Below are 16,357 nucleotides of genomic sequence, written 5' to 3'. Positions count from 1 at the left end.
CCAGATCTAACACCTTGATAGATATATATATATTATCCTGACTGTGTGTAATACAGCTTAGTTATCAACTAACACCCTCTCCGAGCTGCTGCCGGATTATTTTTTTTACCCCTGTACATAAACACCTAATGTTTTATGGAGTAGATCTGTCAATCTGTTTCTGATAGACTCCCCAGTATCCAATATGTTTTTGTACATAAGAGATAATTCCCTACAGGCTTTCCCTACCATTAGCAACATAAGCATACGGATATTATAAAAATTCCCACTAGCTTTTGATTGTAATACTCAAAAAAAAAATCATTATTAATTAATGTTTATAAATATTTTGGTAATTTACCCTATAATTATAATGTGAAATGTTCCTTTTTTCCTTTAATTTTTCATTTCTCTTTAGAATTTTTGGGGGATTTCATCTTTAACCACTGCACAGCTGTGCTATGTTTGTTTTCACCCCTTGTTGCGACCTTAGACGACAGTTTGGCAAACTATGGTGCAGGTGGACCGTTTCACTCAGAGAAATTGTGTCATATATCTGAAAAGGACACGGTACACTTAAAATGTCTATCATGTTGTACATGAAAGATTTGTTTGTGTCCCCGAAAAGATGACAACTATTCGAAATATGACCGAAAATTACCTCATAATAGTTTCAACCTTATTGGTAAATTATGACACTGCCAGCCTTTTTCCGTCATTTATTTCTTTTTTCATATCGGGGAAGAAAAAAACATTCCTAAATTCAGTAAACATGAAACGGTTGAATGTTCTTGGCTAATTTCCTCAGAATTCTTGCTAATCAGTTTAATTCGGTTGAATTTCTTTTGAAAACTTTGATATGGGACACGTACTTGCCGGGATCCTAATTGGGGTATTCAGCCCAACGGGGGTCATATAATGACATATAATTGGTGAAGCTTCACACCCCTTGCCCCCTTCTGTTGCCCCTTTTGGCTCAGAACCCTCTTATGTTTAATTAATGGAAATCGAGATAACTTAAAACAGCTGTCAACATATTGGAACAGGAACGAATGCTAATCAGGATTTGTCACTCCAGTTGCCTCCCCCTGAAATTTCACCCTAACTATCATTGGGGCAGTTTCATGGTTGTCATGGTAAAAATTTTGTCAGTTTAATTAACAATTTTTTTGGGGATGGTTTAAGCTAGGGATGCAGTTATAGTCTTTTAGTGCATGGAAGTTGAATGTTCTCACTACTTTCTTCGTGATGCTTTATTAAGTATAATTAGCTAGTTTTAAGGTCATAAACTTAGTCAAAAACTTGGACATAAATTTCTTTTAACGACTTATTAGCTGTCAAAAATCATATGTACCAGTCTTATACCCTTCACGTGTAATTGCCAAAAAACAGCCTGCAATATTGTGAACTTTTAGAACCTCTGGTTCGTCACAGTGTATATAGGACCAAAATCTATGCTGGCTAATTAACATTCTGAAGAAATACTCAAGCAAGGAACAGTTTAATGTTTCAATGTCTAATGTAACTTGCAAAGTCATCATTTGTGACACACAATCCAGCCACAATTTTCAAATTATTTACATGCATCATGATGCAACATGATTATATGAAAACATGGCGATTATCATAATTACTTTTTTTATGCAAAAAGTGCTAAAATATTATTTACCTGGTACCCCTTAAGTGAATAATATTAAAAAAAATGGTGATTTATAATCATGATACATCAGATGAAAATCAATACATGTCTTCCATTGTGCATATTATATACATAGTAAATGAGATAAACAAAATTCCCTCAAAAACCAGTCAGTACACAACCAAATAGTTTGGACACATGTTTTTTAGCTGAAATAATGGCCCTGGACATTGGCAGAATCTAGTTTATCACATTTTGATTCCATCTGGCAGGGTGATAGGCAGTGGAACGGGGAGGGGGTATCTTCAGCCAAATTGATTTACTAGTAGAGGGACAAACTGTCCGTTCCTTGTAGCACAGACAGTAAGTAAAGAGTTATTTGATGATACTTAATAAAAAAAAATTGATAAAGTGCAAGAAAAAAGCTGAGACTCCCTGGAGCTTGGATTGGTGGTATGCTCCTCCAGACACAGGAGAGCTCCACACAAGGCAGGTAACAGACCTGATCTGGTTTTGCTCAGCGTTTGATTCATGCTGACAGTCATTGTCGATACCTTGTGCCGCTATAAAGAACCAAAGTGTTGTGTTGGGCTGTTTTGCAAAACTTGTACAAGAATTTGGCACTTGGATTGGGCTTGGGTCAGGAAGGGGTTCTAAAGTTCGCTCTGACAGGTTGCTCGCATTTCCAAAGGTTACTATGGAACAGCATGCCCTCCATGTTTTTGTCATATCTGTCATACGGCCTTATATATTATGTCGTGACATGAGAGGCTTTTTTTCTCTGCAAGGAGACGGTTATGCTACTCCAGTTGTTGTGTGGCGAGGGGGCAGGAATTCTTGTGTATACACAAGTTTTAATTCATATATACATCATACTTACGTCTTTTTCAACATCGCTTTTTTTGGCATTCATAAATTGTTATGGTCTGTATTTTTTGTTGGCCTCTTGTCCGGGGCAATCAATAAAGTAATTGCTTATCCTTACATTGACATATATATTAGGTAAAGATGGCTGCCTACAGTATGTGGAACATTAAGTCAGATGTCGGCGTGTCACGTCGAACCTAGGTCACTGATTGGTATAATTAAAGACACTCTATTTACTTCTCATTGTTCTAGTGCCGAACTCCAAAAACAAGTATGTTTTGACAGAATACATCGGCAGGGCCAGCTAAGCGAAAGGGGTGTCAAAACTTTTACGTTCAATTTGCTTTCTAGATTACTTTTATCCTTTAAAGAAGTGGTTCTTTCACAAAGTGCTAGTTTTGTGTATGAATGTGTAATGAACGTTTGGTGGTAATGCTAGCTGGGCTTGTTTGAATCAGAGCTATCTTTGTGATATTTGGTGGCCTTATCAATGATGATGATGTTTGATGGCCTAATTGATCGTAATGTTTGGTGGCATCACAAACATGGATATTTGGTGGCATTAGATATTTGGATATTTCAGGTGGTATTATCTAAACAGGTAAATTGGTTGAAATACCAATCTGAGTGTTTGTTGATGTGCAAACTTTTTATGTGAATATTTGGTGGCACCATAGATACAGGGATATTTGATGTAAATACCTTACAGTATAAGTGATTAACGAACCAATCTGAATGTTGGATTGGTGACCACACAAAAGGAGGATGTTTTTTCCTCGGCACTAATTATCACGACGTTTGATGGAACTATTTTTCAGGATATTTTGTTGACAATCCAATCTGAATATTCGGAGTTATGTCGGGAGCTTGTAAGACCATATAATTCAAACATATGCCTATGATGGATGGCATGTCAGTGGTCCAATTTAGCCCTATCACGCTTGACAGTGATACTCTGTAGTTTAGTTGCCAGTATGCAAATTAGAAAGTGACAGAATAGCCGTTAGATTCTCGGCATTTCTGCCTGTCATGATCACTAGCCGAGGAGAGCAGCTCTTCTTACTGTTGCTGATAGCCACTTGATGCTTGATGCTGGCTCAATGTGAAGCTTGAAGCTGTCAGAGAAAATGAGTATTTGATACACGAAATACAGGCGATTGCATCTTCCAGTAATTAGGATGTTTCTGGGGTTCTTGTAGCTGTTATCAATGGCGGCGTTTGACTTCCAGATTAGGTTTGAAATTCTGCTATGATTCTATAAGGCTTCTGTTTATTTACCAAACTTATGAAAGCTATGATAGACAGCTAGACGTCATAATGGAAGTCTAGACCCTGATAAAACGGGCTGTATATTAGCCAAATGTTCATTTTATCGGCATATCAGTTAAGCCAAATTTACGTCATAAAGCTGATGTCCATTTCACGAAAATATCATATTAAGGTTGCTGTTAGATTTGACAACATTTTGGAGAACATGACTCAACATGTCACCAGATAAACTTAAAAAATGTATTTGATTTTTGTGCATTTTCAAATTGCCTGTCATTTCTATTTTATCAGAAGTTCTAGAGAGAGAAAAAAATAAAAAATAAATCTATGTTGTTTCCATGTTTAATGTTTTTGACGAAGTGCAACATTTAAGAGTGTTGAAATAGAATAGCAGAGGTTTTATATCAGTATAGTTGGAGTCGGTTTCCGATCTTTTGCTCCGCCAATAACTTCTTACAGGAATCTTTGTATATCCATCTCCTAGTGAGTAATTATATACATCAGGTTTTCTAACACTTGCACTTACTCTGTAGGTAAATGTGCAAGATATACGTAAGCGTTTCGGAGATGAAAGATATTGAGTTTACGGAGCGAAAATTCTTACGAAATAGCCGTACCAAGCATGGTACCTATCAGATTCGTCCAGATGAAATTAGTTTAGCCGCCACATGTTATCAGCAGTAGTGTGTAATAAATTTCTCGTAAACATTACCTTCCAACGAAAAATATATATGAAATATTTGTCATAAATATAATTTTTGAGCAAAAGCACATCGGAGATAATGTCAAAATAACACATGGTTTGTTGTAAGGTCTGATTGGAAACAAGATGATGGAAAGTGGCCTTGCCTTAAGGCTTACAGATAGTGGTAAAGAGGAATAGGGCGGAGTATGAAACAACTTTAGTTGAAGAGTTGTAACATGGAACATGGAACAGCAAAAGTGGAGGGGTATGGGGAAGTTGAAACAGCTTGATTTGAGGGTTGCGGGTGTAACCTGGAATAGCTTGGATGAATAAGTAGGGTGGTGTCTAGATCTGGAATAGCTAGGATGGATGGGTAGGGTGGTGTCTGTAATAGCTAGTATGGATGGGTAGGGTGGTGTCTAGAATAGCTAGGATGGATGGGTAGGGTGGTGTCTGGAACAGCTGAGATGGATGGGTAGGGTGGTGTCTGTAATAGCTAGGATGGATGGGTAGGATGGTGTCTGGAACAGCTGAGATGGATGGGTAGGGTGGTGTCTGGAACAGCTGAGGTGGATGGGTAGGGTGGTGTCTGGAACAGCTGAGGTGGATGGGTAGGGTGGTGTCTGGAACAGCTGAGGTGAATGGGTAGGGTGGTGTCTGGAATAGCTAGGATGGATGGATAGGGTGGTGCCTGGAACAACTGAGGTGGATGAGTAGGGTGGTGCTAGGAACAGTCTAGTGGAAGGGTAGGGTGGTGCTTGGAACAGCTTACATGAATTAATGTGTAGGGTGGTGCTTAGAAAAGCTAAAATGAATATGTAGGGTGGTAACTTGAACAAAAAAGTGAGAACCTGATCAAAAGAAACACATAGTTATATCCGCCACTGAAATGTGAGGAGAAAGGACCTTAAAGTTCTGGTATCACAGAGGTATTGAAGTAGGAACACCAGTGGAATTCTGGTTATAACGACTGGAGAAGCTACCATATGCAATACAACAGGAAATGGATATTTCATTAAAGAAATCAAACAGCTAAAAGATACATTATACCATAACCGTTAACCTTTATAAAGGAACAGTCAAAACGCATGTTGACATGGAATTCATGTCAAACGCTCGTTACATACTTTACCGATCAATTTCGTCAAGGTCAGGGCAGGGATGGATTGCGGGATAAAATTCTTGCACAACAATTCATTTAGAAATGGATTAAAAAACAGTCTTGATGCCACTCAAGCCATACGTAATATGAATGGGGCGTACGTCTGATCTTCTCTGAGCGTGAAAAATGTCCCTTTGAAAAGATTTTAAAAGGCAATCCACCATTACATGCCCTTGACCTTGGTAACTGCAGCTGAGTATATTGGATACAGCTTCACAACTGTGAAGTTTAAAGATATGCACATGTGCAACATAAATTCACTCTTGTTTGGACGAAAGCAAATTAAGCTGATCAAACTCCAAAGCAAATCTCTCTTAAAAGAAATCTCAAACTTTGTTGAATTATTATCATGTTTGCAATTGCTTGCATCATTTTATCAAAGTATTTCAGATATCATTGTATAGCACATGAATGATATTTTTCAGCTCTACAAGTGAGATTACAGGGAAAGACCAAATTTAAATTTAGCTACAAGCCGAATGGTAATCTTTTTAACATTTCAAGCAATATATGGTGATTTTGGAGTTGTATTCTTAAATTTTTGAACGAAACTGACAGATTTTATTGCGTACAAGGAGCCTGAGCTAAACATCAGGCACAGTATTTCTGTTAGAACTTTATGACTGATGGGGTTCCACAAGATAAGAGTGTAAAGAAGATCTAAGAAATTACGAAAAGAGATTTTTTGAGTTATATTCCATTGCAAACAGTTGCTGGCCTCACCAAGATCGTCAGCCTCCCTCGGTGACACAAATTTGCTGAAGTGAAAAAATACCCTGAATCTCGACTACCCCCACTGGCTCCCGAGGTGGTTATTACCGCTTCTAGTGTGACCTCAACAGTAGGGGTCTTAACTCTTTTAAACAAAGGTCGAATGTTTATGTGTTAATATCTGCAGTATAGCTTCCATTTCCTGTTCGTCTACTGTAGGTCTGTCTTTAATGAGACCTAACTCACAGAAATCGTAATCTTTGTGAAAAAGTAGATTTTCTGTCCCGATAGAGTGTTATCCTGCTGGCGAAAAGTTGTAAGGCTGCAAGATTTTATTAGCAGACTCAAAATTTCAGTTGCATGATTCCAGGCGTTTTTAATTACGTATAATTTTATCGAACAAGCCGAGATCAAAGTACCATGGCTCGGCCTCCAACAGGAAGTATGTTTTTCCTGTGATCTATATTTATTCATTTTGATGTAGATTAATAGGTAAACAGCGTTTACTGTAATAGAAAAGGTTCTTCAAAGCATGGGAATAGGTTGGGGCAAAATTACAGAATTTCTTGTTTTTCTCACAGAGTATTTTTCACACGCAATATTATATAAAATTCCGTACTATACAAAGAGGATACAACGTTATTCAGTGATTAATGCAGGGCTGTATACTCCACTGAACTCATTAGTCTGTGTATTAGTAAATACTGGGAAAATACCAAAACTTTTAGCAAGATTGACAGATACGGAATTGCTGGAAGATGGCGGAACTCTAGATAGTCTTTCCTCCGAATCTTTAACTGATTATCGCCTCATTTCGGGTTAAAGCTCTCACATTAGGTATATCGTGGTGGGTTTTGGCAGAAAAAATAAATGAATCAACCAGTCTTGTCAACAGAGGTATACAAATTACTAACGATACTTTGCCCGAGTTGTTTTCAATAATATCCTGTAAACACTGCAACCCAGCTTGACACAGGGTCTTGAAAATGTTTATACCGCTACCGCACAAGCAGAGACGAAGCTTGAATTGATTGGCTGGCGATTAGTGTCATTTCCGATGAGGCCAGTGGTGTAATGACCAGTGATATTGTCTGAGGTACGCATAGTAACTTTGTTTTCGGTTACGGGGGTCAGTAGACTTTTGGTAGTGTGCCACCATGATTGACCTTGACAGTTTTGTTTTCCCTGGGTTTGGGGTATGTTCTGGGTCTAATGGAATAGGTATTGGCACTTATACACGCTGTCAAACCATCGCAGTAGGAGAAGCGCTGGAGAGAATAGTCTGGGGGAAAACCTGCTGTCACGTTCCCTCCCCGCCTCTAGGCGTTATGGAAACCATCCAGGTGTGAGGAGGCAAAAACAGTTGTACAATAGAGCACAGCAAAACTAAGGCAAGGGCCTAGCTTCTTGTTTGGTCTAATCAACTTAAACAAGTTAATGCAATTATTTTCTTTAATAAGAAAAATTACTTTCAATTTTAAAATTCTTTAACCAATGTTTAATGATTGAGATTCAAAATGATGACCTGAGGATAAGAAATAAGAAAATTTGAAAAAATTTAAGATTTTAATAACGGGTCTTTTTTCAAAATATTTATTACCGTACTAAGGTTTCGTTAAGTTGATGGAGCTTATAGAGCAAGCATGCCCAGAACCCTCCAATAATAGCAGGAGATCAAGGCTGGTGAAAAGATTTGGTCCAACACAAATATAACTTAAAGTCATTAAAGCGAGCATGCTATTTATATACGAGTGGAAAGTTTTAAGGCTTATCAAGTTGAACCTGCCAAAATTCAAATAAAATTTCTTTATTCCAACACATTACTGATATATGATGATAGACCATTTAATGTAAGCATTTGTCTGGAACATTTGACAGAATTCCTTCATGTATTTGCCAATGGATTCTGATAACAGAAAACAGTAAACAATATATATATAGAATAATTCAAGTGTTATTCGGTACTAGGGACTTTTGGCCTATTATTACACTAGGCTAATTTAATTTTTGTGATACAGGATAGTCTTGTTATGGTAGAAAATTGAATTGTTTCCGAGGATTGCGATTTGATAGGGTGGTGACATTTTTCTCTGGGGACAGCTTTTTTTAGTTACAGCATATATGTTTTCGTAGAACATAAACATCAATAAAAGATGGCTCATTTACTAGTGACATACCTCTGGAGAATTTTAAACCAATGTTTATATGTAATTTGAGTTTATTTATCCCAAGATTGAATTGATCTTGGACCTCATTAGAAGGAATTTTGGAATGTATATCTTTTCTATGTCTTTGTTGAGTAGAATTTGAACGCATATCTTCTACTATTGAACTTATCTGTGACTCCCTCGAGTTAAATAAGTGCTATATATATAACAGAAGATTGAATAACAGGCATATTTAGATATATCACAAGCATGAGTTTATATTGTTGCTTCTGTGATTATAGAATTTGAGCATATATTTCTCTAGATTGAACTGCAACTCCCAGTCCCAGAGAGTTAGTTAATCGGTGAAATGTTCCGGTGGATTGCTATATCCCTACTCTCCTTGTGTGTAGAGTCTGAGCATATATATTCTTAAGATTGAATTTATCTTCCACTCGACTCGGGGAAATTCTTATATCCATTCCCTCTTGGTTGAGCGGACTCTAATTTATTGATGGAATCGGAAATGTTTTCATCACAGTTAGCTGTGGGGTCTGCAAGACCTATACCAGGGCATTCATCTTCTATACGATACACTGCCACATGTTTGGGCTGTATTGATGACAATTCAATGGCTCTATAGGTACAGCCGATTGATGGCAGTACCGGCTGAGATACTATAGTCTGCAGTAACCATTTCAGCGCCGTTCTATTTATGACCCGATGACCGGTGGTCAAGGAAGCATTATTAGAATTATCACTCGACCGCACATAATGGATTTGTGTATGATTGGACAATATTACAAACGAGTAATTCCGAAAGAAAAACACATTTAAGGGGCAAAAAATCCATAATGAACATGGTATTGGGTTTTCACGTGGACGACATTTCTTGTGAAATGGACATTTTCTTATTGTGAATGCTTTTTCTTATATTGGAGATCCGATTATTGTGGCTTGGCACGTTAGCATTGATGCACTCTGGAGAAACCGTCCAAAGTGGAGTACCATAGCAACTAATTTCATTACTGGAAGTTGCTTTCTTTGTGAATTCTGACTTTAAAGAAGAAAAAAGATGTCCCAGGAGAACCTATTGTGATGAAAGATCGTGCCGATGGGATTTGGATCGACAAAGTTGAGGAAACTCGTAAATTCTCAACCTTTTCAATGTGGATTGTGCAATTCAAGGGACGTCATTTTCATATTGGAACCTGGAATTAATTTCGGTTTATAGACCACAGGAAACATGACTGTGATAGTCTCTTTCGAGTTGGAAACAGACCATCAGAAATGAATGGATGAAATTCAAGAATTCATTTTCCATTGAACCGTTTTTTACCTGTCAGTTATAGCTGTTATAAGGAAGACAATGTCCTTTTTATCTGAACTTCACAGTTCATTAGAAACTTGTTCAGCTTTATAAACCTAATACAAGTTTTAGTAACCTGGAATGGTTTGATATGTAAATATTGTATATTAAGTTTATCATTAGAAATGATAAAAACAACAACACTATTTCATCTGAAATGGATTCTACGGAATATGTTTAGTGTAAAACAACCTTTTTTTTCATTCATCTCCAGACCAGGTAGCTTTATTTGTTCTGCTTTGTGTAAACATTCTAAAATAGATTTATTGGGAAACCATCCAAGACCATTAAAACAGACAAAACATATTTATGTGCAACGAAGAATTCATTTAATACTGGACACATTTTTTTTTAAAGTCAGAGCTTAGGTTTTTCCGTCTTGTGTAAATATTCGATAATAGATTAATTGGAGTGCATGAAACACGGCATTATATAAGACAATACATGTCTATTCATTAAACAATGTGGTGTTTTTTTTAACATCGGAACATGGACATTTTAAGTGTTTTGTGTAGACATTCCTTTTAGCATAAGCATTTAGAGCGAAAAATTAAGGGGTAACATGGCATGAAAAATGTGTTTTTGGAGCAGTTTTGGACATTATTTTTCCTCTGGAATTTAATTATAATTTTTTGGGTAATTTCTGTAAATGTTTGTAAAAGATTATTTTTTGAGCGGTGGAAACTGCATTTCAAGCAGACAACTGAAATAATAGCTTCTCCGAAGCTCTCACCTGTTGGTCATTGAGAATGGTCCATTAAGTATGGAGCCAGTAGTCAGAGTGGTATTGTTATAGAGATTCTAGGAGTTGATCCCAGCGCCTGGCTACCTCCCTAGGGAGTATCGGATGACTTACTGACAGACTGTGTATCACCACCACTACTATTGCATACACACATATATACAGTGGGCCAGGAACTGCACTTAGCTACTAAATACACTGGCTCAGTCAGAAAGCTAGCACAGGCCAGCCAAAACTTGGCAATACTCCGGGTGTGTGGTGAACCGATGTACTCTTTGGACAAGAAAAAAAAAACAGTTTTGGTATTTCGTGGACCTCTTAACAACACTATTCATCCATGTTTTTCACGTCTTTCAGAAACGGAAAACACTAAGGGGATTTCACCACTGTGATGGTTTAAACGGACCATAGGTGGATATTGTGTTGCGAGATGTAATCAAGAAAAGATATTTGTTTCTTTTTGCCGTGTGACTGTTTTTCTGTCTGTTGTTTACATTTTTACCTGGTTGATAACGGACGTGTTTGTGAAACTGGATTACAGCAGGATCTAAGGAATTTATTTACAAATGCTTCAAGATGAGTACTCCAGCAACCATCAGCAATAGGTAAGTTGTTGAGATTTGGCCCAGGACACTGCTTGGGTTGTTCCTCTGGTGTTGAGAGATTGGGGGGAGGGGAGTAATGATGGATATGTCTTCTTGCCAAAATGAAGTGGTTTCTCGAGGTAAATCCTTGTTTATATCCATTCGACAGATTGGAGGTAGATAATGTCATTGTTAACTGTCGGAATAAGTGTCAGATACTCGTGTCAAGAGTTAAGACGAATCTGATGTATCAAAAAATGAGCTTTGCTTAAAAACTGTCAAGAAACATCGGTTTTCGTGTATAATTATGATGTGTTTTGAATGATATTCTTCCAACACATCAAACATACGGTACATTAGATGATATCGTTGATTGTGTCACTAAATCTAGAGTTTGTGTTTTTCAGTAAAAATCATGCAAACTTAATCAAAATGATACCAGTAATACAGTTATCTGATAAAACATTGTTTTATCTTGACGGATGATGCCAATTTGCTTCAGATCTTATTTAAATCTTGAAGTACTCGGACAAAACTGTCTGAAAATCTTCCAAATATTTCCAGAACGGTTGCCACGGTACGATTATACATGTACTGTGCGTATTGATGTTTTGTGATCATTGATATATACACAGAGAGACGTAGATAAGTTTTCGGCTCGTATACATGAATCAGACGCATTCCATTTTTTGTTTGATCTCGGTAAGAGAGAGTTATGTACGGCTCATAATTTGGTCTATAACGCAGGACATAGTTTCTGTGCCATTGGGCTGTGGTGAATATCGTATCTACAACCATTGTCATGTGTTAGTGGGAATCGAGGTACTAACAATGTCAAAAGTAATTCAAGACTACCTCAGAAATATTGTATATCAATTTTACGGGTTGTATAGTTAAAATACATACCTGCATCTTCCCTGATGCCATATAATATATCTGACGACAAGCAGCCAATTTGCGATGGTATATACAGTTTTAACGGAGGGGCTGGGTCTCTTCTCCTGGGGTCTTTGATCCTATAGGAAGGGTATACCAGAAAAAGATCTAAGAATTTTTTGCTAAATGAATTGATAGGTTAGTTATTGAGAGAGCTAGAGGCTGGCATGATTAAGTGACGAAAACATCATCACCAGACAACAGAAAGGGGGTAAAGATATGTATCGATGTTTGGGGTCGGTCATGTGGACCTGTACATAAAACACTGCTATGGTGAAAAAGTGGGGGAGGACATCAGGCAGCACTGCCTGGGATATGTACCCTGAAGTTTTGTGGCACCAAGTGTGGGACAGAAACATCACTGCAGGGGATTTTGTATGGGGCTATTTTTTTCTGTTTTTAGATGGACGAGATTATGAAAAAAAGGGGAAGTCTTCTGTAATTGACATATACAACCTTGATGGATCCAGACCAGACAAAATGTGTCATTATGAGAACGGGTTTTTTCTTGGCTAGTTGAGTTAGTTTAATGAAAACAGGTCGCTTTAAAAACATAATTTTTCATATGAATTGGAAAACTGTCTTCACAGATTAGAAGAGGCTGCAGCTCCCAGACAAGTTATTAGACTACACAGTTTAAACACCTGAAGAGCAGATTTATAAATTTCAAGAAATGAAATAAAAGTGGTTTTACTGTTGAGAAAGTTGACAATGCTGAGTTTTGTTAGCTTGCCAATGCCTTATACTATAATTTAAATAATTACTTTTCCATTAAATTTCAAACGGACAATGTAATTGGGATCAAAATTATTATCATTAAACTAAAATCACAAACAAAACTTGATTTATCATTTTTGTAAACTATTTAGAAAGTATAACCTTTATTTATTTTTATTTAAAAGTCGTATATCATTAAGCAAATGAAGACCCTCTTTGTAGCTTACAAAAGTATTTACCAAGTCAGCATCTGTGGGAGCCGAGATAGCATGAAGACAGTTTTGTTGACATTAAGAAGTGGCAATATTACTCATCGCCGCTGGCCAGCATAATCTCAAAATCAAAATTCATTACCGTTAATGTGTATCTTCTTCAGCGAACTACAGTTGAGTGACTGGCATTTTCAAATGTTAGCTGTCTAATGCGATGAACTTAATGGTGGAAAAGAATCAGCGAAATAAATATCCGTTGGCTAATAAGAGAATAAGAGATAAGGACCCCTAAAACTTTATGTTATATAGCCCTCACAACTGCTTAACAATTTAATGTTTGGTTTAGATAAGAATTTGGACCCTGTTACCGAGGATTCTAGTGCAAACAATGGTGATTGGAAGTCTGTAAATCATGTAACTCTTCCATAATATCTTCGGCACAAAATTACCGCGCCCTATCTCCAGACACAATCGCGAAAAAGACAGAAACAGCTCTACATAAAAACCGTGGCAGAGAAATGTCTTTATCAAAAGTTGTGTATTGTCAATCACTCTTTTTGTTCGATGATTACGTGCTATTGTGTGGTCATATAGATAAACGATGGGATTTGCGGCGATAGATGCACCGTGCTCACAAAGTGACGGTTTTCGAGCTTACATCAAACGTAGCAGTAAATGTTGCCGTGTGACATTTCAAGCCTTCTTCCTACGCTCCGAGGCATAAAATTTAATACAGAATCCCGATAGAGTGATCCATTTCTGCGATAATTAAGTGATATTTTGTTGATCAAAGCAAGCATCTTTACAGTCGTTTCAATGTTTCATCGAAAACGCCAGTCTCGTAAATCAATGAAACTCAAGTTTCTACTTCCAAACTGGCCATTACTTTCAGAATGCGAATGACTTATCTATACAGGGCGCTGTTGAAATGACAACATTAGCCAGTGTGTATATAATAATTTAGATAATGTCAAAAAAATGAATAGTCTGTTTTGAGAGGCTAATTGAGTTTTGCATCAGCAACAGTTTTAGTTGGATACAGTTATTGGTTCCAGGAGTGTTCAAACAAAAAAGTACATGAGCAAATTTCAGTAAAATGGGTTTACTGGCGTGGAAGAAAAATGTGTTATTTGTGGGGGGAGGTTGGAAGGGGAAGTTTTGTATTGAGACCGATGTCATTATTCAATATTTCAAGGGGAAATAATATAATGACTAGAGACAAGACCTTGTTTACACGAACCTGTCATATTTTACGGTGTTTTGATGCCTGGTGAAAAGATTTGATTATGTTGAAAGGTTCTCCTTCATTAGTAGGGCAATTTTTCCAAGGACCCTCCGCCAATACCGAAAGGCCCGACTACAATACTTTTTTGTTCTCATCACTTTTGATGGAATAAAAACAAACTCTACTTCTATTACAAATGACATATTCAACAAATGAATGTGTATTTACTTTAGAGAGTGACTGAAAACGAACGTCAATAGCATATTAGCTACACCTCGCAGGAAATCCATACTTCCTGATGCGGAGGCTGAGTGAAACTTTTTTCAATTCATCTACTCATAATTTATTGCCAAGTATAATTACAGATTATTTGTAATTCTATATCATAATTTGAGAGTTCAAAGGCAAAGATTTTCATGTAAGGATCAGTATCCAGTCTGCTCTTTCATGGAATGACCTTTTAAAAGCTTCCTGATGATAAGTCAATGCCTGATGACATCATACTTTGAAGATTTTCTGTATACATCAAAGTGTGCATGGCTTTTAAGCCGCATGGATAAAACTTGAAGATATCAATTATAGGTTGCTCTGATTGACCTGATGTTGAAGGTCAAGGTCAAAAAACAGATGGTTAATACAAATTTTGCGTACAAGAATTTTAAGATTTAATTCATCATTGAAAGTTAAAATTCTCAAGTAATTCAATTCCCATGCTGTACAGAATGGGTCTTATAAAGATGATGGTTTGTCAATTAAGGGGTGTTTTCTTTAAAGAAAGTCAGGATTAAGCTCTGCTGAGGGTCTGATAGCTAGACCTTTAATTACCCAGTATGTAAACAAAGTGTTGCATGATCACAGGCCAGAGTGATCTCCCTTTGCAGAACAGCAAAGGTGTCACGCCACCAACTGTGAGTGAGGCAGGCAATTACACCCAATTATCTTGTTGTGGTCTGGGAAGCGTGTGCTAGCTTAGCATCTGGTCAGCCAATCACAGGGGCTGGAGTCTTGCTTGGTCAGTTACTGGGATCATTCCAAACATGTTTTGTGCATTTGCTTTCTATTTGGTGAACATATAGTATGTCTCCCGTGGACCATTACATAGTTTCTGGCAAGTTCTGGCACTTTGTGTCAGATTCAAACATGCATTATGTACACGTGCACCCGTCAATGGCCCTAATGCATGTTCCATATCCATATGTCAGAACTCAAATATGACTTTGACATGGAAATCGATTACAGAATCCTACTTCAAACAGCAATATCAATTACAATAACATCATAGTTTTGAAATTGTATTCCATTATATTTCAAACATATTAGTTTCTGCCATAACCAGTTCTAACACAAAACAAATTTTGAAATTTTACACCCCATTCTATATTTGAAATATTCTGTATTGATGTAAGGTGTTGCTTGGAAACATTGCGTAGATTGTCGAATACAAATCAGTTTTTCCATTTGATGATAACTTTTCTACAATATGGCTAATTAGCTACCATTATTTCTGATGAAGTGTCTTGTTAGAGAGAATGGAAACTCAAAATTGGCCAGTTTTGTAATAAGTTGTTTAGCATCATGCAACACGATTAAATTTGTTTATGTTAGTCATGGAGGACTGCAGCGACATAATGAACCGTTTACATACGCGTAGTTTCTAATTAAACGATGTCAGAATGAGAAAATCAGCTCGATATCTATTCTGCCGCGGCAACGAGTATTTGTCAGATAAGGTGCAGGGCGGTTTTGTGTATTTCATTCTTAATGAATCTACACCGTTTACATACGATAAAGCATAGAAGAGCTGATGGCTGAGATATTCCCACCTATTACCGTATTTCTGTCAGTAATTACGGAGCCGTTTACCTTGGCTTACTTTGCGGGACTTACTGTAATTGACTTGCCGTAAAACGCTAAAACCAAACCAGCTGTACACAAAAAGCTGTTACGACTTGTGATGTCGGCATGGGCCCTACCTTCAAAACACGATCATAACACTTACCTAGCGCTGCATACGATGTTCATTAATGAACCAGAAACCAGCGTGTAAATAAAATGTGTATTGATTAAAATCGTGAGGGGGTGGTTTTTTCCAGATTTTTTTTTTTATTTAGAA

General features: G+C 37.1%; 1 protein-coding gene across 11 annotated transcripts in view; it reads left to right on the top strand.

Annotated features, from left to right (window-relative positions):
• The window catches only part of LOC110440622 (kinesin-like protein KIF26B), a 306,581-nt gene that overhangs the window by 236,573 nt on the left and 53,651 nt on the right, over positions 1-16,357 (top strand). The gene's annotated exons all lie outside the window — the stretch shown is intronic.

The sequence above is a fragment of the Mizuhopecten yessoensis genome, unplaced genomic scaffold, assembly GCF_002113885.1.
Source record: "Mizuhopecten yessoensis strain PY_sf001 unplaced genomic scaffold, ASM211388v2 scaffold11185, whole genome shotgun sequence".
NCBI lineage: Eukaryota > Metazoa > Mollusca > Bivalvia > Pectinida > Pectinidae > Mizuhopecten > Mizuhopecten yessoensis.
Note: the sequence above shows the minus strand (reverse complement) of the source record. Positions and strands in the feature narration are given on the sequence as shown.